We start from the raw sequence: 23,915 nt of genomic DNA, 5'->3' as shown, positions 1-23,915 counted from the left end.
GATAGCTGAAATCTTCTCAATAACATATGATAGGAATCCTGCCACTTATCCACAGGGACAAGAAAAATACACAGCACACCGAGGAAAGTACAAAACTATAGCTGATTGGTAACAATTCAACAGGGAGGATTCTTGTGTGTCTCCATGCAAGAGGCACATGCTCACTAACATCTTGAAAGTGTGAACATGTGTAATGAGCAAGCTACTCTGTCTGGGACAAAGACTTCCCTCACAGGAAATATATACCACAATTAGGAGGGGGCTCAAATCCCGAAGAAAAGAATGACAGCTGGAAGAATAGTGGGTGGCTGGCTGAGAAAGAGAGACAGGAAGAGACGGAGCCAAGAAAGAAAAGCGTGACAACAGCTGTTTGAAAAAGGTACAAAATAGATAGAAAATGACAGGGGCAATTTTAGAAAGTAAATAAATAGAGTGAGTATTAGAGGAAAATACTGGCAAGACGATTGGTTTTGCAAGTGAAATTGTTCATGATTTGATGTGGAATTACATTTCTTCTTTCCCTGAGTGACTTGAAATTATGGCAAAAATAGGAAAAGGTGCTTCCCACAGATAACAGGTTCTTTAGGACCATGTTTATCAATTGATCTTGTACAAGGGTCCCCACTATGGCCAACTTCACAACAAGTTTATCTTACTTCAGAAAATGAAACCAAAAATAATTTTAACTAGGGCTTAAAACACAATGAAATAAACTGTACTGCAACAAGAGAGGGCCAAGAGGGATGAAAAACCAATGGCGTTAAAGCCGATGAAACAGCAATTCAGCTAAAGCAGTTTTTTCCTTAGCACATAGCATGTTAATATGCAAAATAATAACAAGAAAAGGGAGATAAAACTACCAAGGAATGAGAAAAGAAACAAAACTAAAAGGAAAGAATTAAAGTCATTCAAGCTAAGTTATGCTGGTAGTTTACTGCATACAACACACTGCGTTTTTTGTCCTGGTTTTGTCTTCAATGTGAGTGAAATGTGAGCTTCCCTGTGCCTCTGCGACTAGAAAGGGAGACTTTGAAACGATGGCTACGATGTGCAGGGCCATGGTCATGGGAGTTACGGAGGCAGTCTTCTCTGTGGTTTTACAGAGAAGGCTAAATTTGGTTACTTGTATTTGTTGTGGTTTTCTACGACATGCTGTAGCACTGCTAGTCATTCTGCAATTGGGAGCAATTACGAAAATTTGCTACACTTCAGTTTTTTTGACGCACAGGCACGGAATCTACTCGCCATCCATTCGGAATGGACCAACGGTTCATGTTCAGTAAGGTTTAGGCACAAAAAGACTTGGTTAGTTGGCAGTTTGGGTTAAAATAACTACCCGGTTAATGTTATGGAAACTTTGTGGTCATGAGTAAAAGAACTACGTGGTTACAGTTGGGAGAGATCAGAGTCATGGCTAAAACAAACCAATATTGATCGTCTTCAGGAAATGGAGCGCTACTGTAACAGTGGTGTCCAGTTTCAGAGTTGCATGCTTCCCTGACCCAACCATCTACCCGGGACTAAACCGAAAGTCTTTGGCAGGTTAATGGAAACCTGGGTGGTTTGAGGCATTTGAACAAACAACTAATCGCTCTTCGCTCTTCTCAAGGAGGTTGTATACCATCTCACATCGAAATCAGTGGGGATTGTAGTGTTTTATCCATTAACTTAGGCAGGACACTGCCTAAATTCTTGACCCAGAGAACAGGGGAAATGCACCAGTATTCCCTGAGTGGGATCCAGTAAGAACACATGCAGTCTGTGTGCACCCGTACACTTCCATCAACAGGACTGAGTCATGGATGCGTGGGACACTGACCCTGCTGTCACCTTCATTAGTCTAATTCTCCAGCACACTCTAATTGATTTATCATTGCCACTCCACCTCCATCCAATTGCATTAGTAATCTTTCAAACACACACTATACTATGCGTGTACACATGATCACACACACACACACACACACACACACACACACACACACACACACACACACACACACACACAGACACAGACACACACACACACTCATGCAGACATTCGGTATATCATGTGCAGAAAGACATAAGCAGCCCTCCTTTCCATTGATCTCGCACACACACAGGCCACCGCCCGGCTGGTGGCAGTAGAAGGAAATTCAGTTTGCAGCATTAACAGATTGCTATACGATGGGCTCTCAAGCAGAGCTGTAAAAGCAGCCAAGAGGAACACCCTGGCGATGCATGTCACCGTCATTCAGCAGCTAACATGGGCAGCGAGGGAGGGAGGATTGTTCGGAAGTGGAAGGTGTAATCACTTTCCTGAGCAAATCGAATAAGCCAGGCCGGCTCCTTCCCCTCAGTCCTTTCCTCCCTGTTTCGTTGAGTGAGCGTCTGTTCCATGAACCGTTGCTGGCCACGCTCCACCAGTAACCCAATGCGAATGACAATGCATGGCCTTCTGGAGCTAATTGATTTAGCTTTCTCTCAGCCATTTCAGGGATGCCAAACAATGATGCCGCTTGTCCTCCCTGCCAATTCAGGAGAAAACCTCTGTCCTGAACAGAAAGCTTTTTCCTTTCAGCCGGTTGTGATAAATTGATGGTTGCGGAGGCTGCTGCCTGGAGCTGCAGCTACGGCTAAGCCAATGTTTAAAACTTGTTATCCACGGTGTTTTCCTTTGCTCTTTTTTTTGTTTTTCCCAAAAAGTTAAGGGGCGTTTTGTAGCTGTGTACTCTAGGCCAAGAACACATAATGTAGTACTACAGCTGCACTAATCAGAGGCAAGCTGACACTGGCCTCACCCAAAAAAACAACAGCACTCGACTTTTGTTCCCTTTTTGAAATCACCTTCCCCAACACCTTTCTGACCCCTCAGACATAAGGGGGCTGAATCCAACAATTTTTGCAACTTCTTTTTGCATTTTTTTACACATTTACTTCTGTCACTTCTCTGTGTATCAACAAGCGCAACGCCATGAATGCGGTTGTGCGGAAGTGTACGTGATTATCTGAGGCACTGAGTTACAGCCAGCGAGCTGTTCCCTGGCCACTTGGAACAGGTATAAACACTGCAGCCACATCATACGCACTTTGTTTCAATCACACTAAATGCAACATGCAGTCATCTGGTTAATGTCAAACAATGGAGACGTCCTATTTCAAAGCATTGCCCAAGTGGTTTTAGTTGCTTAAACAGATCTGGTGACAGATCAGAAAACACTGATATGTGTTACTGGTTTGTTGAATCGTCAAAACAGGTCATCTTTATAGCCAGTAACCCCTGGTGTATTTTCTTGTTTAAAAGGTAGCTGTAGAGGTTTTGGTGACCAGTGGCACTACTGAACACCGTTGATGTTGATGAGATGGTCCTGGTTTTGTTTGTATCTCATGCTCTACTGGCATGCACCCAGGGATGAACATATAAGCACACGACCCCCACGGTGACAATATATGACAACAACAGTTTAATGCCATTCCACTAATGGAAAATTGTTGGCAGTAATATGGAAAGAAACTGCAAAAAAAAAAAAAAAAGCTGCAAAGCACATTCAAAAAGAGAAGAGGAAGACTACTAGCTGATGTAAAGTCAAATATAAACTAGAATGGCACTCGGTAGAGCGCATACCTCCGCCAAGGCCATTGTGAAACAACATTCGTATTCATAGGAAATTATTCAGATCTGGTTTCAAAATATTTAAAATAACTGGCTTTGAAAAAGCTTTATGAGAAAGAAAATGCAATTTACACAGTTGCTAGGCCTCAATGAATACAGTTCACACAGAATGAATTTTTTACTTTCCTTTTTGCTCTTTGTTTACAAGAGAACTCCACGTCACCTTTAAGTATAAGGACTGAAGATCAATTAAACTATTAGGCTCTAAAATCTTGTCAAAATACATTAAACGTAAAAACATGGAGCATTAAGTTTCAGTGCTGTAACCTCACATCAAACACGTGGCCCTTGTTTCTCCTTGTTTATATTATCATATTGTCTGTATTCATAAATATATATATATATATATATATATATATATATATATATATATATATATATATATATATATATATATATATATATATATATATATATATTTGTATGCATTTGTCTATCAGTACATAAATGTACGTCTCATTGAGCCACTGTGGATTTCACACACCGTTACTTTGTAAATCCAATGCTTCTCAGTAGCTGTTTCGTGTAACCGAACATGTGAAGTTGTACTGACTGTTGCCTGGATACTACAGACGGGAGTTCAGGGTATCATCCGTGATCTTTCTATCAAACCACACCTCGTACTGCCATCTCTCATCCACTCCTGCCTTTTTCTTATTCTCGTCGCCTCTGTCCCCAGCAGGAAACAGAGCCGTCCCTCTGTCCCTCAACTCATTTAATGTTAGGGTCGCGCCGTACACACCGACCCTTGTTGTCTCTATTTGCTTGCTGTATCTGCTTCAAGGCATCCATCCCATTCATCACCTGTCATGTCTGGGCAAAACTAGACATACAGTACTCCCGGTAAACAGACACACACACACGCACACACACACACACACACACACACCCCTTGTATTTCCACCCTTATGAGGACATTTCATCGACTGTTTCCGTAGGTTCTAACTCCAATCCATCGAATTCAATTTTATTTATATAGCGCCAAATCATAACAGAGGTTATCTCATGGCACTTTCCATGCAGAGCAGGTCTAGACCGTACTCTTTATAGTTATATTCACAGACAACCCAAACACAAGCCTCAACGCTTCTTAGCAAGCATAAGTTTCACCAATGTTTCCGCGTAATCACGTTTTCGCGAAGCATCTCGTCAGGCTAATGGAACTGAGGGAGACATGTTTGCGCTCGTTTCCTGTGTTAACAGAAGAACTTAGTGTTTTTATGGGCTGAGAGTCTGATTATTGTCAGAAACAGTCGTGGTTCATTGTTTCCAATCATTGGCATCAGTATTCCCTCTCTAACCTGCAGCACTCCCCAATGTTTCCCACTTTCAGTCAGGAACCTACTTCCACACCCACCTGTGCACCTGTTTCCAATCCTCTGTTCAGCTCCATTGTAGATTCAGAATACCTCAAATCTTGTTGTTGCCTGTTCCTGCCTGCCTGTTACGACTTTTTGCCTGCCTTTTTGAACGTTTTGTCTTCTTGCTTTGCTCTTCTAGCTTTGTTCGTCCGTCCTAACAGACTAGCTGTCAACAGACCCTGTTTTGAATCACTGACACACCTTGCCTCCACGTCCCCCCGTTGCGCATCAGAGTCCTTCACCTGCCTTACCGAGCATTTACAGGCAGCAGTCTCAGAAGTAAATCAAACGGGGGGCTGTCAAATGCAACGATTGAGGTGCAGTCGCTGAGGAAAAGTCATGAAAGTCATAGAACAAGTCGAGGAATAAATGGATTCACACAAAAACTAGCATAACTCTGTCAAAGTTAACCAAAATTTGTCAACTTCGTCTTGCCCACCAGCACACACCACAAATCAAACACACTTGTTTGGAAAGCCCACCAATTTGCCAGTTTATTTGGGGTATATACTGCCAGTTTAGATTTTATTCTAATGTAAAAAAAAACAAATCTTAAATCCTTACCCTATAATCTGAATTCTCATTAACCTTCAAATAAAGCTCTCAACACTAAATTAGAACCATCAGGACTAGCAGAAATAATCAAACTCTACAAAGCAGTCTTCACTTCCAAATGTCTAAAAGTTAAACTGTTTTATCACAAGTTTAGAGGTAAAATCTTAACACAGACAGGCATAAGCAGTGATGTCGAATATTTGCGTAAACCCAGCCACCTCCACAACCCTCGGCCCGCCCTGCAGTTTACACATGCTGTTTGATCGACAGCATCCAAGTCATTGCGGCCTTTCACCATGTCGGTCTCCCGTCATGCATGGCCGCAGACAATTAGTGAGGTCAGCTGGAGATAATTTTCATCACCTATGAATCTTAGGACTAAATGTAAAGAGGTCGAGACCGAGTGGATTTCAGAAGCCAGAGCAAAAAATGTCTTTCTATCGGGCTGCCGTAGACAATCTATGAATCTGCAATCGTGTCTCTAAAAGGACAATGTCAAGGGGTTTAACAGGTGAGGAAAGGAGCAAAACTCTAACATCAACAGATAATTCTAGCAAAAAAGGCGTCAAAGTCCCGCTCACGCTGTTTGATTTACACAAGAAGTCAGGGAAGTGCAGGGCAGGAGTGCTCCGTAGCAAAGATGTCACCAAATGCCACAAATATCAAGATTTTATGAAAGATGACTGGACAGGTACAGAAAAGCAGATACACAAAGCTAATTTTTCAACTGTTAAAAACAGCGACACTGCTCAAAATGACACGGTGGCCCTAGAAAGTGTTTTTTTTACAACCAATTTAAACAGCCAAAGAACTACGTGGGAGCTTGATCGAAGTTTAGTTTACAGATCTCATTAAATACTACAGTTAGTACATTCAAGAACGCATCACTAAAATCAGCTACATCAGCTACAGCTACATCGTAAAACGAGCTTTATTGCAGATATATCAGTATCGGTGTATATGTTGGCCAGTAAGTAACGAGGAATTGCAGCACGGAAATGCCAAACTAAGTCTGACAAGAAAAAATGTCCCACTCAGTATGTACCTTTGGCACAAAAAATAAAAATAAAATAATTTTAAAAAAAAATATCGGCCTAAAAAAATCCAGTATGAGACCAAACCGGATAAAGGTTTCATTTACTAAAATAAAACTGTCTTGGTTTTTTTTTGCTGACTCAAATTAGAATAAAACTGAGATACAATGAAAGCTAATACACATTTTTGTCAAAAGACTAAACTACCCCAATATCAGGTGCCAAAGTTAACACGGTTCATGGCCACTTATTCATATCGAAAGCACAGAGAAATAACTTCAGAATGAGCAGAGAGAGCTGCAAGTAGATTTAGACTTTGGCTGATGTGATTATCCGGACCAGCGTTCCCTTTAGTCTAGTCTGGTCATACGACCTTCATAAAACGGCGAAAACGCCTGACGGGTTTTGGGATCTATCGCTCACTGCAGGCAACAGGACCAGAGAAGCTTCCCTCCCTGCCCGTTTTCCCCCCTTCGCTCTGCCTTTTTCATATTTCTTTTCATCCAACAAACCCCACACGGAGAGCAATACTTGCCCACTTCCCAGTTGGGATTCGAACTCAACCCCTTCAGTCACGAGCTCACTTACGACCTCATCTGTTGTCGGCAGCCTTTCAATCAATGCCCGGGAGCCCGGCAGTGTGACCCCCCCCCCCCCGATGTGGACACGCATATGAGGACAGATTAACTTTGCAGCCGAGTCATTATTCAATCTCTCCTTTCAGCTTATTTTACTTTTGCTTACTTTTCATTACTGAACGTTGCCCTGAAGGCCCGTTCAGCATCCCACATGAAAAATGCATCTGCAGTACCACAAAGATTAGAAAGGATGATTAAACCCTTCCAAATTGGAAATATAATTATTCATATTACACTCGTACAAGGACATCTCGCAACGCTCTGGAGGTACCGACCCACAGGTTGCGAGGTAATGCGATGAAACGATGACGCTCTCTTCCAGAAAGAAGTTTTAAAGCCGCAGGCCGGAGCTTCCGAAAACGGCCGGGAGCTCTGAAACCTCGACACGCTCACACCCTCCACACAACACGAGCGGGGACCGCGACTACCCACACACTGAGCTGTTTTGGAGAGGCTGCACGGGAGGGAGGATAAAAGACTTTTTTTTTTTTTTTTTTCCCCTGCTTAAATATTGTCTGCAAGCTCAATGCCAAGCCAGATTGGCAGGGGGCAGGGAACAAGAGGCAGAGATACTATATGGAATGCACAAAATCTTCACTCAGGACATGGAGTAAAAATGATTGTGGGGGGAAAGAGAGAGAAAAGAAATGCACAGTTACTTTGAGTTTGTTTCAATAGCCTTAGTTAAAAATAGAATTTCTGACATGACGGTGCAATATGGGAGAGGAGAGGAAATGTGTTCCTTTTTTTCAGCACTTACTCCAACACTCAAGATCAAACACATCACATTCAGATCCTACAACATAAACACGAGAGGTTCGTTGGGGTTTTTTTTTTTTGACGAACATCCCAGAGGGCCGATAAAGACATCAGAGTTCCTCGCTTGAAAAATATTCCCTGATCATTTACGTATGGCTGAGCTTTTTCTCAACTTGAACCACAAGACATCCCTCATGTATCTTTATCCATAACAGGTTACACAGAATAAGAACAAAAAAGGATGTCAATGATATTTTACTCGTATCTTTCTCATGCACCTTCTGATTCCTCCTCAGGCGAAAACCGAAGACCTACCTCAGCCAGAAAGAAGATGAGCCAAGGTGGCAGAGCAAAGTTTGACGGCACAATCCACGCATCCGTCAACAGAGCGTCTACAGACCCCAGTGAACATTAACAGATTGATTGCAGCACTTTACGTCATTTTTAAAGATATGCAAGACAAAAGGCTTTGAAGTAACGAGCTGGGGAAACTAATGAACCCCCCCCCCCACGTAGTGGATCCACTCAGCTCCACAGTAAATCAGCGAGGACAGAAGTGGATAAAACATGAATCAAAAAGGAAGAAAATTTGCCAGCTTTTCCTCTGCTTTTCTCGCGATGGGCGTGTCACTCTCTGTCACTTTCCCTCTATTTCCCGTACTCCTCTCCGTCTTGATCGCAGCGCTCACCGAGTCGCTTCCCAGCGGTCTACTTCACCTCCTGTCTCAGCCTGTGCACACAGCGCTGTCTCCGCCTCTCTCTGTCTCTCAGCTTCACTTCATCTCTCTCTCTCTCTCTCTCTTCTGCCCTGCCTCCCCAACGCTTCTCATCCTCACATCTCCTGATTGATCTCTATTCCTTCCAGGCTTTTCCTCCTGCCCTCCTCCTCCCATTAGCTCCACTGATCGCGGCTTGTTGCACAGCCGACAGACGCGCCACATGTTGTGCGCTCACTCTCTAACTAATTCTCAACCTCTCTCTTCCTCCCTCACCCACCTCTGCTGCTCACTTTCTCACATTATTTCACTTTTCACACCCTCAAACACTCCGACAGCCAAACCATTGTTACTCTGCCTCAGTACAGGATGTACTCAGTACTTGATACACGAGATATTTTAAGGAGTTTATAGTCTGTTCCTATGCTTAATATTTTTGCTGAACTTTTTCAAATACATGCTAGTAGGGATCCAACTGAATATTATTTTTTCATTATTGATCAATATATCCATATATCTTTTTGTTCAATTAATCACTTACTCGTTAAGTTCACTAAAGATATGGAAATAGTAAAAAAAAAAAAAAAGGAAGCTCATTTCCACTGCCCGGATCCCTGGCTGATGTCTTTAAATGGCTTGTTTTGTCAGACCAACAGTCCAAAACCCAAAGATGTTCAATTTAGCAATAAAACAAACAAGCACAAAACGGAATTGTTTGAGATTTTGAAGGTTTCGTTTGATAAATGACATTAATCACTCGTAAATTGTCAAAATTGTTATGTATCCATTGTCTTTTGACCGACCAGCGGATTACTACAGACGTCTGAAACTCACTTGAGTTTTGTGATCCAGAACCGCGAACAGTTTGGTTTTTCTCTATTACATATCGTTGCATGGTAATGCAGTTTAAGTGCGGATGATTAGAAAAGTGTGTTAACTTCCACAGCGGCTAACTAATGATTTTTTTTCCATATGCGATCAATCTAATTTTTCTATTTAGAAATAACTGTTCAGCCTGTGTTTTTGCTACAAATCGTCACAAATGCCCACTGCGAGTTCCCAAAACGCAAAGCGATGTGTTCAGATTGCCTAATTTGTGTAACCAGTGGTCCAAAACCTAAAGATATTTCTTTTCAGTGACAGAACTGGAAACCACCAAAGCCTCCAGTTTGAGAGGCTGGAATTAGAAATGACTGATCAGGAAAACAGCGGCCAATTCACTTTCTGCTGATTGATTACTCATCTAAATCAAATTGCTTGAGCATTAATTAGCTCACTACATGAATGTAACTTTAACAAAAATAAATTCAGACTCGATGTTTACTGTGATGGATTACACACTTACCGTTGTTCACACCGTACGGTTCAGAAGAACCGAAACCAGTGGTTTAGATACATCAAAATATGAACTGTCAGCTTTGCATTTGAACACGATCAGCAAAAATAATATACATGTATAACAGTGAAGGTGCTTAACCAACTCCCTGGTGTGGCTCCTAAACCACCTACTTATATGCTTTGAACGGACGTCAGTATACAGCATCTTCTTCTCTCTTTACTGCTACGGAACCGTCCTCTCCCAAGCCTGAAGTCCCCCCCCCCCTCTTTCATTTTGGCTGAGATACAGACACAAAAACGCTTCGGAGCAGTTGGACGGTGACGTGACTTATGGCTCATTAAAAAGCCATTAGCACGACAGAGCATCAAAGCTAGGGCCGGTGGCTACGCAGCCTTTGGCCCGTGACGAGGCAATCAGCCTTGAAGCTCGCTGTACTGACAACCCGTACGGTGCTGCTGTTCTGAGAGACGCGGGAAGGCCTGGGTGAAGACAATATCCAGCATAAAGCAGATGCTGATGAACTGCCACCAAAGCAGAGCTGCTAACATTAATGTTTTATATTACACACTGTCACTTTTATCTTGAGGCAGTTAATTGAGGGGCTTTCATGTTATAAAACGATTACAAATTACAAAAGCTACACACTTCCATTGCAGAAAAGAGACAAATTCTCATTTAATTGGCAACTCTGTGATGTGACAAAACTTCTTTTGCAAATGGTGGGTGTTCAAATCCTGCCGCAACGGGGTGGGAAGAGATTCATGAGGAAGAGGCCATAAGATCACAGCCCCCTCTCGCTGTCATTCAACCGTTACGTCATAACTCCCTGAAACGGACAGATCTTTACAAAACTGCCGGAATGCGTCCGCCACGGTAGTTTCTACCTAAAGCCTTTCGCAGTGTTCAACGCGTAGCGGGACTTAAAATACGCTCTATAGGCAGCCGAACTTCCACGAGAGCCTTGAATCACAGAAAAACGAGCACCGGAGAAGAATGCGGTCAAATAAGTCAGCACACACATTTTTGTTTTTTTTTCCAGATATCAACTGGAAGGACTTTTCAACAGTTGGAATATAAACAAACAAACAACAACCAAAAAAAAAAAGCACCCTAGGCTTTCTCACTACTCCTCCTGCAAAACTTCAGCAACGTTGGTACAGAAAAGTTCCAGTATTGTTGTGGATTCACCAAAAAAAAAAAAAATCAGCCAACACGGGGAACTGGGTTACTGGGAACACATTTACTAAGCTGGTTACTGTAAAAGCTGCACTTTACTCTACAGTTCTTTACTTATTCAGTTATCAGATTTCTAACCCTACCACTACCATGTGTGTTGAAAGTTGTTTTTATACAGGGAGAAAAACTCTTTAATGCCAAGATGGTGCTGTAGCTTCTTCTTATCTTTGACTGTCTTTACAGTACGGTCAGATGACAGTGTCTACAGTGAGACGGCGCAAGGCATTTTCGGTTACGGTGGACACAAGCGATGATCTTTTCTTTCTCCCCCTGCAACGCTTTCACGGTGACGCTCTCTCCGTGTGAGGCCACGGCCGCGTCCACGTGTTCAAAAGGCAGGTTTTTCTCCAGGAGATACACAGCTTTATTGGCCAGATTCTCCCGATGCCTGAACCCGACTTGATCAAAAACCAGGTTTCGCATTTACGAGCCATTTAAGAAGTTTGGTTCCTGCAGATATACAGCTGAAGTCCATGTAATTACACTTATAAAGGTATGGATATAAGGACAGCCTTACACTCGGCTTTCCCACAATATATGAACCTCGGACAATTTTAAAAAGCTGTTCAAAGGGAACCAAGTATTTAAGCTGCTAATAATTATAATAATAATACAGGTCGTAAAAAAAGGGAATTTTTCTTTCATGTTTCAGAGAGAAAACATCAACATACCAAAGACAGGGTTTGCTCTTCCAACGTCAACTAATGCAGGCTGCCTTAATGACCGGAAGTGAGCTCAAGTATCACAGGGACAGTTCTGTGAGAGTGACTCTGCGGCACTCAACAAGTCAGACAACCAATTGGACATCTAGTGCTGCTCACTCGACAGGGGATGGAAAAGGAATAGTCATGATTGTTCACTTGATTGCTCGGCTGACGAAATGACTGATTAACATGTAGTCTGTTGCACAGCAACAAACAGGACAGAGAAAAAAAACAAAACAACAACACAAATCCTGATACAGCTGTGTAGAATGCAAACATTTAGCACAACAATCGGGAGGAGAGTGCTAACAAGGTCTCTGTGACAAGTCAAACAGCAGAATACATGTTTACATGTTCCCCTCCCCGTGTCTCAGGTCTTTCACGATGACCAGAAATCAGCTGTGAAAAATCTCCCTGAATCCAGTCATCTCGCCCACAAAACCTGGTGGTGAGCGGGAGAGGAGCCCTCTTTCATCCACCAGCCGCTCTGTCTGCGAACTGCGGAATTCAACAGCCGCTTTTACCTGGCGAACAGGCAAATGTCATTTTTCTAATGGAAGAGAAACTGATGGTTGTCTGCTACACTGGCTGGCAGAGAGAGACAAATAAACCCCACATCCAGCCCCCCGGAGCATTACAGATGTGATATATGTAATTTCATCAGAGAAAAGGAGAATCCTTCTTCCTTTTTTTAGCTTGGAAATGAATTTATTCTTTGAAACACACTCGTGCAAGTGATACTCAAGTTTCCCTTTTAATTTTAGTGAATTTTTCCCCCTCCGCTGGTTTCATCCTGTGACCTTTAAAGCCTGCGATTGGGCCAGCGGAGAGATGAAGCCGGATAACTGGCCCAGTGATATAGGACAAGGTGTACGCGTGGCCGTGTGTGACCGTGCGAGTGGTTTTCTTCGCCTCCCGTACTCAAAGCCGGGCCGTGTTATTGTGGTAAACGCACGGCTGACAGTCGGCTCAGGGGAAGCAAACGGACAAACATCGGATTTAACGCCGGCGTCCGGGAGGGCACAAATGAGGACCCCTGCAAACACACACGCACACACACACACACACACACGCCGCCCACAGGCCTGATTTCCATGGTGACTTTCAGCCAATGTCATGCAGCAACGCTAGGGCTTGGATCCCTCCGTCGGGCTGTGTCGTTAGTATGCTGAACGGAGTCGACATCGCTAAAAGATACAAACCAGTCCCCCCCTCCGTCTGTCTTTCTATCCATTTATCCGTTCTTCTCCTCTTAATTCCATTTTTCCTTTTCTTTTTTCTTTCTGTCCCGTCTCTTTCTGTCTAATCTCATTCCCTTACTCCTTAAAATGAAGTGACAGAAAATCAGATTTGCGCTAATTCCTAATACTGACTACGAATTTGGGGTTTATGCAATAATAGCATTTTAATTACTGTTCTTTAGTTTATACTGGAGATAAAACATCGTTAATAACTAGAAATAACTGTTTTCAGTAAACGTTTCTGTATTCATCAGAAATTACAGTGAATATTTGTCAACATTTATATTTGTGGTGTATATTTATGTTTGGTTTTTTTCCCATTAAATGTTAAGCTAATTTCTTGACCCTGCAAAGAGCAGAATAAAGTGCAAGTGAAATTCTCTTTCCACAATAATTATACACAAGGATATTAAGATAATTGTTTATTGCTAAAACCTCCCTGATCCAGACTTCCAGCCGTGACTAAAGGTCTCTGTCTGTCCAATAAAAGCCGGTAAGTACAGGTGTCTTCGGCATTAAACAGGACCTCCTCTGAGGTGATGAATAAGTCTAAAACTGTCAATGAGCAGCAGCCTGCCGGCGGTCAGGTCATCACGGACGTGTGTGCAGCCAAACATCGTTCAGAGCCAATAACTTTGCTTTTAATTCTCTCAGAGAATCCCAAAGACTTCCGAAGATACCCAATATGTCGTGCTGGATTTGGGGGAAACGTGCGCGAAGGGATGCACGAAACATACTTTTCCACTGACGAAATGGTGCCGTCTTAATAAACACGGAGTCTTGACTTGAATGTTTCACTCAGTGTAAACACTCTGCAGCCTCAAAGAAGAGCTGGAACTAAATTACACACAAATATAGAGTACAGAGTGCGACAGTGCCAGACAGTGTGACGATGACTTGAACTACTTTAAAGCTACTAAAGGGAAAAACGAGGCAGATGTCACGGAGCATGTCGTGGAACTTTAGAAAGAGCTCAGTACGTAAGGGAGGCGGCTGCTTGGTCCCACCCCTCCCACCCTATCGTTGATCTTCTGAAATGCAGCAGTTCCCGTCGGAGGGATGAAGGCGCGGAGGATTCCTCACCACCAGCAGTCGGAGCTGCAAGACCTGCTGGTTGTTTTGCCGAATATTCATGAACTGCTTAATGAACCCTCTGTTTAACCTTTTTATTTTTTTTTCCTGACCGAGAATAGCAGGTTATTGATTTTTCTTTTTTCCTCTCTGGACTGCGACAGAGATTCAATTGCGGAAGTAATAAAAAAAAAAAAATGAAACTTTGCTGAAACTGTGAGATATCTGACACTCAGAAAATACAGTACATAAATACTTCTTTCTCACTCTCTGTGCTTTCTCTTTTCCCGCGTCTTTCCCTTCTTCCTCACCTCTTGTTTTTTTCTCACGCAGCTTCTTCTGGACCTCTGGACAGGCGACCAGGAGGCGGTCCGCTCCCGCCGTATCCAATTATCTCTGCACGTCCCCTCTGTCGATAATGAGTCACCACTCTGCTCCATCCCATTCCATCCACTCTCCTGATTTTCTTTTTATTTGTGTTGCTCTCCCTGTGTTTCCCTTGATCTCACTCAATTTCACGTCTCTCTTTGTTCTTCTCCCTCTAGTGCATGTGATGCCAAAACAAAGTCTCTTACGTAATGTAAAGCCGAACGAAATTCAGAGCTGTTGTTCTTTGAACACCTCTACTGTACGGACGCACAGAGACGATTTAATTGTGAAAACAGGGAGAGGGAAAACAAAGAGCTGAGTGTGTGTCTGTCTCTAAGGCTGTCACCAAGCAAGGCCTTTCACGTCGAGTTTTAGGTTCGGTTTATTCGTCACAAAACCTCCAAGAATTCCAAAAGTGTAGGTGGGGAAAACAAAAGGTTTGAAAACATCAAATGGAAACAGGAGTTCAGAGATATTAAGTCTGAATTCTCCCAGGAGAATCAACCAAACTGTGAAATTTTCTGGGTATTTAAAAAAATAAATAAAATAATCTCATTTAAATTATTCATTTAACTGATCAGTTATATATTTGCAGTTTTTTCCGTTATCACTGGGGTTCCAATCACTTCCAGTTAGTGTATGTAATTCTGTAGAGATTATTTCATCCGATTAATTTTTAGTTAATTGTGGTTTTTTTTTTTTTCTTTTCGCCCACAAACATTCGAAATCTAAGGTGATTAAGTCTAAAAATGATCAGAGTCGGCCTTAATAAAAATCAAAGCAGTGTGAGATGTGTGCAATTGCAGAATGTAAACACCAAACTGGGAAAAAAAAAAGCACAAAAACGTTGCTTATGGTGCGTCAGTCTGTTCTATGTAGGGATGATTAAACTAGTGTTTGAGATTCAATGCTGTTTTTAACAACTGGAGTTTTTGTGTTATTGTTTTAATCGTTTAAATACTGTCGAATTTCCAGATTTCTTTTTGGATCAAAACCAAATAGAATTGGCCCTGCTGCTGCAGCCGGTGCGACAGGTGGCCTTAAGTTTACTGTGCCCGTGTCAGTATTTGTGTGTTGGGTTGTGAAACCTCGGCTCTGCAGGTTCCGAGTCTGCTTTTGAAAGTAGGTCCGTATTGTGACTATATCAACCCCCCTGAGGGGGTGTGGACTCTTGTGAGCCACGGCTCTTTGTGAGTCCCTCTGGTCTCCTTTCTACTCCTCGTCCTCTCATTTCCCTCCCCACAATCCTCCCTGGCTGCCCCCCCCCCTTCCTCTGATGCTTGTTTTGATGTCTGCCTAGTCTGCGTAGCGATCTCATCTCTTGCAGCCTTCCTTTGGTTGCAATGCGAATATGAATGTGTGTGTGTGTGTGTGTTTTTGACACTGTGAAGTATTTCCAAGGACAAGGGATAAGCTGCATGTGTACACAACAATTCCCCCAGACTAAAAGAGGACCTATGTTGTTTGCCACTGCCTCCTGAAACAAACTGTGTGAGTATTTTCTGACCTAATGCCACTTTCAGCAGGACATCCTCATGTACCAGCGCCTTCCACGACTTTCTTTGTTCCGTGTTTAACTTGATGTCCGACATGTAGCTGCTGGTTAAAGAGCTTAACACTGAAAACTTACGGACCGTGTGTCAGGTGTGCTAGTACAGGTCTAGCCTCATTTCCCAGCTCAGCAACAGTGACCGCTGGCTGTTGGTGCTTCATTTTTATCTTCTGGTGGCTGTTCATTACCTTAACCTTAAAGGACTGTAAACAATTTAAATGAACTATTTGTTTGCCATATATTTACGATCCTCTTTGAGGGTCCCACCTCCCCGCCACTGCAGTCGGTCTCCCCAGTGTCCGACAGATGATTTCACCCTCGACTGTCATGGCTGACTTCCGGTAAACGTAGGTTGTTCTTTTACGGCATTTGAACAAATGACAGTTCTGTCATCGGGGCACAGCGGGTCTGCACCAATCCACTGAGCCACGTCGCATGCGGTGACAGGACGGTGTAGGATACACACTTAATCACTTCTTCAGACCAGTACTTTACAATGTTGGTGTCTTTCTGTGTGAGCCGCAGGGCTGGAACTCTTGAAACTGCTGCTTTTTCTTACTTTTTGTGTAAATCGATGTTCTCGTCTCAGGGCTGCATATTTACGCTGTTGCAGACGAATGCCAGCGCTGACTGTAGTTAGAGATTAAACGCCTTCTCTGCTGCGCTTGTCTTTGCTTTGCATTGCAGTCAGACGGGGGCCGGTTAGCTAAACAGCCAGTCGTATAAAGTGTGTTTTCTTCTCTCTCGAGCTGTTGTGCTGTGCTCTGCAGTCAGAGCATGAAATTCATTCCGAAAAGCCGCATATTACACGTGTCTCATCAAGATCTCCCTTTCAGGGGAGATTATAGGACCTGAAATGTGACATTCGCATTGATTGAAGATGAGCCTGTTTGAATTCAACACTCCCTCCTTTATAGCATCATAGTTCGGGGCTACACTTTACTGCGCCGTGCGCTTGTGGCACAGAGTCTTTAATGTTCTGTCAACAACTCCTCGTGTGTAGCGAGGAGAAAACCTTAATGTACAAGGATTTTGCACTTTGTGAATAGATTTTGTATCTTGAAAGATAACAATCTTGACTCTACTGTGAAACTGTTTTGTGTCAGTTTTCATAGAACAGGACTGTTGAGTATCCCACAAGCTCGTGTGTAATAATGTCTTCTGTTAAATTTACTGCAAGGCTGATACAGTTAACTGTAGTTGTAAAAAGTCACAAACATGGATAGTTTATCCTCCACTTTTTGAAACTCACACATATTAGTGGGTAAAATACTGTTTCTCATACGTCTTCATTTTTTAGGGAAAAAAATATCCTTGTTTTAGGTCTGAGAATTCTGAGGTTCAGAATTGAAAGAGGCTCATAAGAGTGACAAGGTTTTCATATAATGGAAAATGACCTCCATTTATAGAGGAACCTGTAATCCTTTAATTGAGGTTAAAGTCTTAAAACCATCCACGTATTTCAGTTAATTGTTAATCTGAATTGAAGTTCTTCTGAGGGCCAGTCGCAAACTGGGTCACATTTCAAATCATTTGTACACAGAGCACAGAAGCTCTGGAAAAAAAAAATCGGAACCAAAAGCTCATTAAGCACAAAGGTATTTTTACTGGCTTTGACCTTCTCCGGTCGCTATCTTTGTGCTTCACCGTGTCCAAACAGTCGCCGTTTCCCGGACGAATGGCTAAAAAAGCGGCACGCGGCTTTGAGTGTTTGAAACCTACTGAGCAGAGACGGCAGAGGATTGCCTTGACAAGTTTTCTCCGGATGTCTTCCAGTGAAAGAACCTGCCGCGGTTCCGATTCATTGTACACGACATTAATTCAAGTCACTGGCACAGATGAAGCCGCGCAAACAGTTCGACCCAACGTTAGATTCCGACCTAAATATGCAGCTGCAGTAGAACAGAGGAGAAGATGACAAAGAGGAATCCTGCTTCGTCGGATCATTACAGAGAACTTTTTAAAAGCACAGAGACAACCTGTACTGGTTTGACATTTGTTGATTCAAAAGCACTGAAGCCGCGCATGAGGACGTGATAATGGTCTGTCTAGGATTTTGATGCCTCCCTTCTTCTCTTTCTTCCACGCCTTCCCTTCCTTTCCCCGCTCTGTCTTCTAACTCTGTCTTCAGACAGAGCCATCGCCCCACTTTTCGGGTCATGTGTAATATCCCTTAGTTGCCTCCTCTATCTCAGCTCATGCCTCAGTTCTGTCAGGCATGTGAACTAGGACCTTTTTACGGACAAATGAGGTTGTTTTTTTTTAAGGGAAATAAAACTGTTATTAAAGCGACTGGAAAATGGATGAAAAGACACATCATTTCTTTACATGAGGGTGTTTTCAAACATCCACTGTATAGTTTGGTTGAATTGGCTTCTAGTTCGTTTTCCCCCTTACGAGTCCTGAATCGTTGCTGTTGCCGTCCTGATATTAGGGTAGACAGGACCTTCTTTTAACGCTACCGTGGTGGTATTAGAACCTGATTATGAGATGTCAGGATTTTTTTTTTCTAGTTTTCGCCCATTACATGACATTACTGACGGTGTGTTTGCCTTGTCACAAAAACACTTACTACCCAAATATTTGACAACACTGAAAACTCCTCTGAGATGCAAAGCCGCCGCATGTGTCAAAGACACAATATGTCTTCCGAGAGGGAGAATGCGCGAAGGCTGCGGTTCAGCACCGCGGGCAGCGGTCTGAACATCAGACGATCCTTCCGGCTCAGCAAACATTGTCTAAACCTGGCAATATGTTGCTAGAAAAGAGACATGGATCGAAATTCAAACTCCGTCCGTCAATCTGCAGATCACGAAAGCGGTGGGATAACCAGTGACAGCCATCGCACGTAAAGACGATGACTTTTCTGGACAGTTTGTGCTCCAGGGCGGTTTTGTACAGTCAACACGTAGCCGACGAAAGCTTAACTTCCAGTATGTTATACACACACGAAGATATGTAGTATATGTAGTGGAGTATGTACTATTTCAGCTCAAGCACACACACCTGCCGTCAGCTACAGCGACGCCACCTTAATCACTGACAAATGCGAGGTTGTGTTTCCATAGAAATGCCACATCGTTGCCATGGTGCAATGCCTGCTACAGAGACAAAAAAATAAAATAAAAAAAGACTATTTTCGTCTTTATGGGGATAAACCTGGCTTCATCCTACTCCTCCCAAACGTCAGTAACACTGGCGGGGATGTAGGTTTTTCCTGTGTGTCGATTTAAGACAACACCGGTAGCATTACACAACCTTGTTATGACTGACACCTACACGTGGAGGAAAGGCACGCTGATTATTCCTCATGCTGAATTTGTCGTATGAGATTGCAATTTAAAAATCTTTACCCCTGTTGCAGGAAAGGGAATTCATTTCCGAAATTGTTTCAGCAAAGAAACGGAGATGTTTTTCTTCCTTTTCGGGCGGTGAATCAAAAAGTGCGGTACACGCTGAGGCTCAGTGTATCTGGATAGAGGCCGACACTGACCCAGTTGAGAGACTCCAAGATAGATAGAAAGATTTATGGGTCGTGTTAAGGATAGCAAGGGCTGCACACTGGTTTATTAAAGTCACACTGCATATTTCAAAAAGTCTGCTGTAACTCTGAAAAGTCAGAAATGGCAGCGATAACTTTCCCAAACATGCGAGGGGGATTTCAAAGGTCGGCTTAACAGTGGGCTGATGAGTTCCATGTAACCACACCGTGCTTCAGAGAGAATTTTTGTTCACTAGTGTTGTAATTACTTTGGCATCATTTCGAAAAAAGGGATGCTGGCTGCGTGACTTCTCTGCTCCAAGTCACAGAAAAATGGTCGGGCTAACATTCACATTGTATGGACAGATATGCACCAAGGCATCACTCAACTTCTTTCAAACATCTCCAGTATCTCCTGGCTTCTGAAACAAAGTATGAAGATAAAGCAGTGAGTGGTCAGAGATTAGAAACCTTCTCTATTCTGTATTTTTTATATTCACGCGCCTGTTTGGTAATTTCAAAGGTCAAAAGACATCTAGGCAGTGATGTGAAAACCCGTTAAATTTGGTCAAAAAGTAAAAGTTGTAATGTTGTAAATGATGTAACTGAAATAGCTGATTTACATGCTGTTGAAGCAGCAGTTAAATCCCCTGTTGTTCCAGTCTCCTTTTCCACCTCATCATAAAATTATGACCATTTTCATATCCTCCGAGCCATTCTACCGTAGAGCTCGTTCCTGACAGTTTGTATAAAATACTGCTGCTGAGCGTTTGTGGCTTCTAGACGAACACTGGAACGCTGACAACTATTGCACCGGTAGGACCTGTTGTCAGAACTTCTACTCAAAACGAAAATCTCTGCAACGGTGACGGTGCAACGTCTCCGTTTGAAACATCAGGTCTTATTGCGATTTCAACATTTAAATGTAAACTTTCACATGAAACTGAATGTAGAATACCGTTTGGTGTAAAACCTGAGCCTATTTAAGAGGTGTCATGGACATGTGGAGCGTAACAGCAAGTTTTTGTCTGCCGCTGAGGAGAAAAACAGTGTTTTGGAAGTGCAACTGAGCAAAAAATCTAAGTTAGCTCTACAAAATGACCAGGGACAGAATTAACGGGGGGACAAAGGAGAGACAAGAGACATATTTGTCTGAATTGATCCAGCAGAGGTAGAGAAAGCCTCACAAGCTCCTAAACCCTGAATCCTACACTTCCCATAATGCAACTCAGTGACCACTTTCAACAAACCCTCCCTGCCTGGCAAATGCTTTGACTCTTTCAAACTACACAAACCCAATTTGTAACACTGGATTTCTGGTAAAAAAATGTGAATCCTCAAGCCCAAACCCAGATGAGCGTGATGATAAAGCCGTGATTATTTTCCTCAGAAAGCTCCCTCACGAGTTACATTATACAAATCACTTTCACAGGCTGAGAAGTCCTAGTAGTGATGAGTCAACTTATCTTGTGTAGAATGGGTGGAGTGCCCCTTTAAAAGGCCTCCACGTTTAAACTCTTTCGACACACGTTAATAGGCCTCGAGTGCTTGCTGATGAAATGGTTGGCTGCATCAATCGTAACGCGCTGGTTGAGACCTGTTGTGAGCGAAGAAGATTCACGGAGACTGTCAGGAGCAGTGAGGTAAAACAACGTAAAAAAAAATGATATGCTACTGTATCTTAATGCAAAGACGATCTTAGTCCCATTGCAAGACCACGGTCCAGGATCCTCTGGGCCTGAGGATGCTCTCCTGAAGCCGTACCCTCGTCTTTTGTCTCGTGTGTTCATCTTGTATTCGTGATAAGAATGGTAAAAGTTTCTCTCTCTCTCTCTCTCTGCTACTCTTTATGTTCCTGTTTCTCCTAGACATTATTTTACAGCCGCTGTGCTCAGTCGGCACTAATAAATCAATTTCAGCTGCTATTTGTATTACTTTCCATTTCCCTTCTCCCATATTTTACAGTCCTACGCGGCAACGCCTTAGACTGCATTTTATACACAATTTTTTGCCGTGCCACTGTATAACTGTTATTTGACTTTTTAGAGCATAGTAAAGAGACGCTAATTCTTATTTAATATATCCCTGTGAGTATGGTAGTTAATTTTCAACAAATGAGAACAATTAACTCTTTTATTTGCACTTCTACTGGTACCAGGCAGTTCTGGTAGCAGTTTGGGTACTTTTGCTTCTAACCCAGACAAACAGGCACCTCGAGAGCCCCTTCTTGGTTCTATACGCTGCCATTTCTGCGTCCTTGACCCGTCACCTTGAAAACATCCCATTCGGTCTCATAACAGAGCAGCCACTTGTCTGAGGCGCCCTGATATTTGCCTCTTGAGAAGGATTTGTTTAGAAAAGAGGGATGGGATTCATGACAAGACAGCCCACCAGGTTTATTGTTTAAGCGGACAGAGAGTCGTGCTTGGCAGCTGAGTAATAAATAATTTAAAACTTTATTGGTCCCTGCAGAGAAATTCTCTTTTCTCAGAGCCCCCCCCGCCTGGTAGGTCAGATTACAGGGACACTTCGGCAAGGTGGATGCTTATCAACGCAGGGCCATGCACCCACTTGTCTCCCTATTAATCTGTGGTTCAGCTGAATTAAGCTTGTGGCATTTGTCAGTCCATGTTTCCATATCAGCAATCTGACAACAGCCAGCCACTCTCGAGATTTAATTCCTTTCCGCGCTTCATTTGTTTCCTTCCGCTCCTTGAAAAACGATGACATTTTTAAAACCCCATCTCGACGGGTTTCTAACGTTAAACAGAAATGGACATGAGAGTGGATTTTAGGTGTGAAAAAAGGGGTCTGGGAGCGCAAAGGAAAAGAAGGAGACATGGGTCTGGGCTGAAAGGTAATCAGAGATAAATAGATAGGAGCAATCACGACAAGAGAAGCCAACGGGAGAGGCAGCGGGGGTAACACTCGGTGTTCGAACAGGATGTAATCGATGCTTGGCTGACTGTGGTATGTGTGACTGGGTAAATTTGCATTAATCACATTGTGAGGACTTATCGCTCATCTGGGTACAAAACACCGGTCATCACAAACCAATTACTTCAGGGTTAATAGGGTTGAGGTTAGACTGAACCTCCAAGGAATGAATGTAAGTCAATGCAATGTCCTCAGAGGTGACAAAAAAAAAAAAAAAATAACCAAATTTGTGAGTTTGCCCAGATGTACACAAGGTTTTATCCCCTGGTTTCCCTTGACGTCCTTGAGACGGATTCGTTTTTCGTCTCAGCCGCATTCTTTCCTGTCTGAGGACCCTAGTTTTGCATCTTTGCAAATTTCGTGCCGTAGATGCAACGAATGAACAACGGCATCATCTGTGCTCTGCAAGAATAAATATACCAGTATTTGAGGTGGACGTCCGATGTAGTGATACGAAACGTGAATAAGAGGTTGGATGAACAACATTACCGCCGTAGGATTTACGTTTACATGCAGAGGCTTATTCAGTTCAAGTTATGAAAAACAAGCAGGTGAGGGTTCGGTGTGAAGTTCGAGGACTATAACAGACTTGTGGCATCTCAGTTAGAGGCCAGTGTTAAAAAAAAACATCACTGTTTAATCCTGCTCCCCTACAAAACAAGGCGCTTCAAGATCATGTGCCCTCTTTGAAAATGAAACTCATTCTTCTTTCATTTTCTCAGATGTCAAGTGCACATGTGTCACATTCACAGGCTTATACACAATGTAACATGATTATTTCCCTTATTTACTATTAAGTCTTTTTTTTTTTTTTCATCTGTATAGTTTTAATATTTTCTTTTGTTTTCTCCATCCGCTGTTCTTATCATGTGTACACACAGCCTAAACTGAAAAAACAAAGACGCACCTCCAGGGGCGTATTACAATGGAATGACTTGAGGTAAGGTTGGGTGAAGGCAGAAAAACTTAGCCACACCAATTGCTTCATGCAGACACAAGTTTTAGAAAATTAGTTTACACAATGAGATATTCAAAATAGACACTAAAACAAAACAAAAAAAGAACAAAGAGAAAAGAGAAAGGAAGAAGAAAAACCAACAGATAAGACACGTATAACTGTAACATTTGCGGGACATACACAGACCCCAACACCGCAGTCAACTGTAAACCACCCCCAGCTGGTTGGTAATATAAACTTTGAGGGATTGCCAAATCTGAAGGAACCCACACCAAAAGGGGGGCTTCCAGATCAAAGCAGAAATCCTTA

General features: G+C 42.7%; 1 protein-coding gene across 1 annotated transcript in view; it reads right to left on the bottom strand.

Annotated features, from left to right (window-relative positions):
• The window catches only part of LOC120804901 (protein unc-13 homolog B-like), a 170,117-nt gene that overhangs the window by 79,284 nt on the left and 66,918 nt on the right, over positions 1-23,915 (bottom strand). The gene's annotated exons all lie outside the window — the stretch shown is intronic.

Source organism: Xiphias gladius, chromosome 19 (assembly GCF_016859285.1).
Source record: "Xiphias gladius isolate SHS-SW01 ecotype Sanya breed wild chromosome 19, ASM1685928v1, whole genome shotgun sequence".
Classification (NCBI taxonomy): domain Eukaryota; kingdom Metazoa; phylum Chordata; class Actinopteri; order Istiophoriformes; family Xiphiidae; genus Xiphias; species Xiphias gladius.
This window is presented reverse-complemented; position numbering and strand designations above follow the sequence as displayed.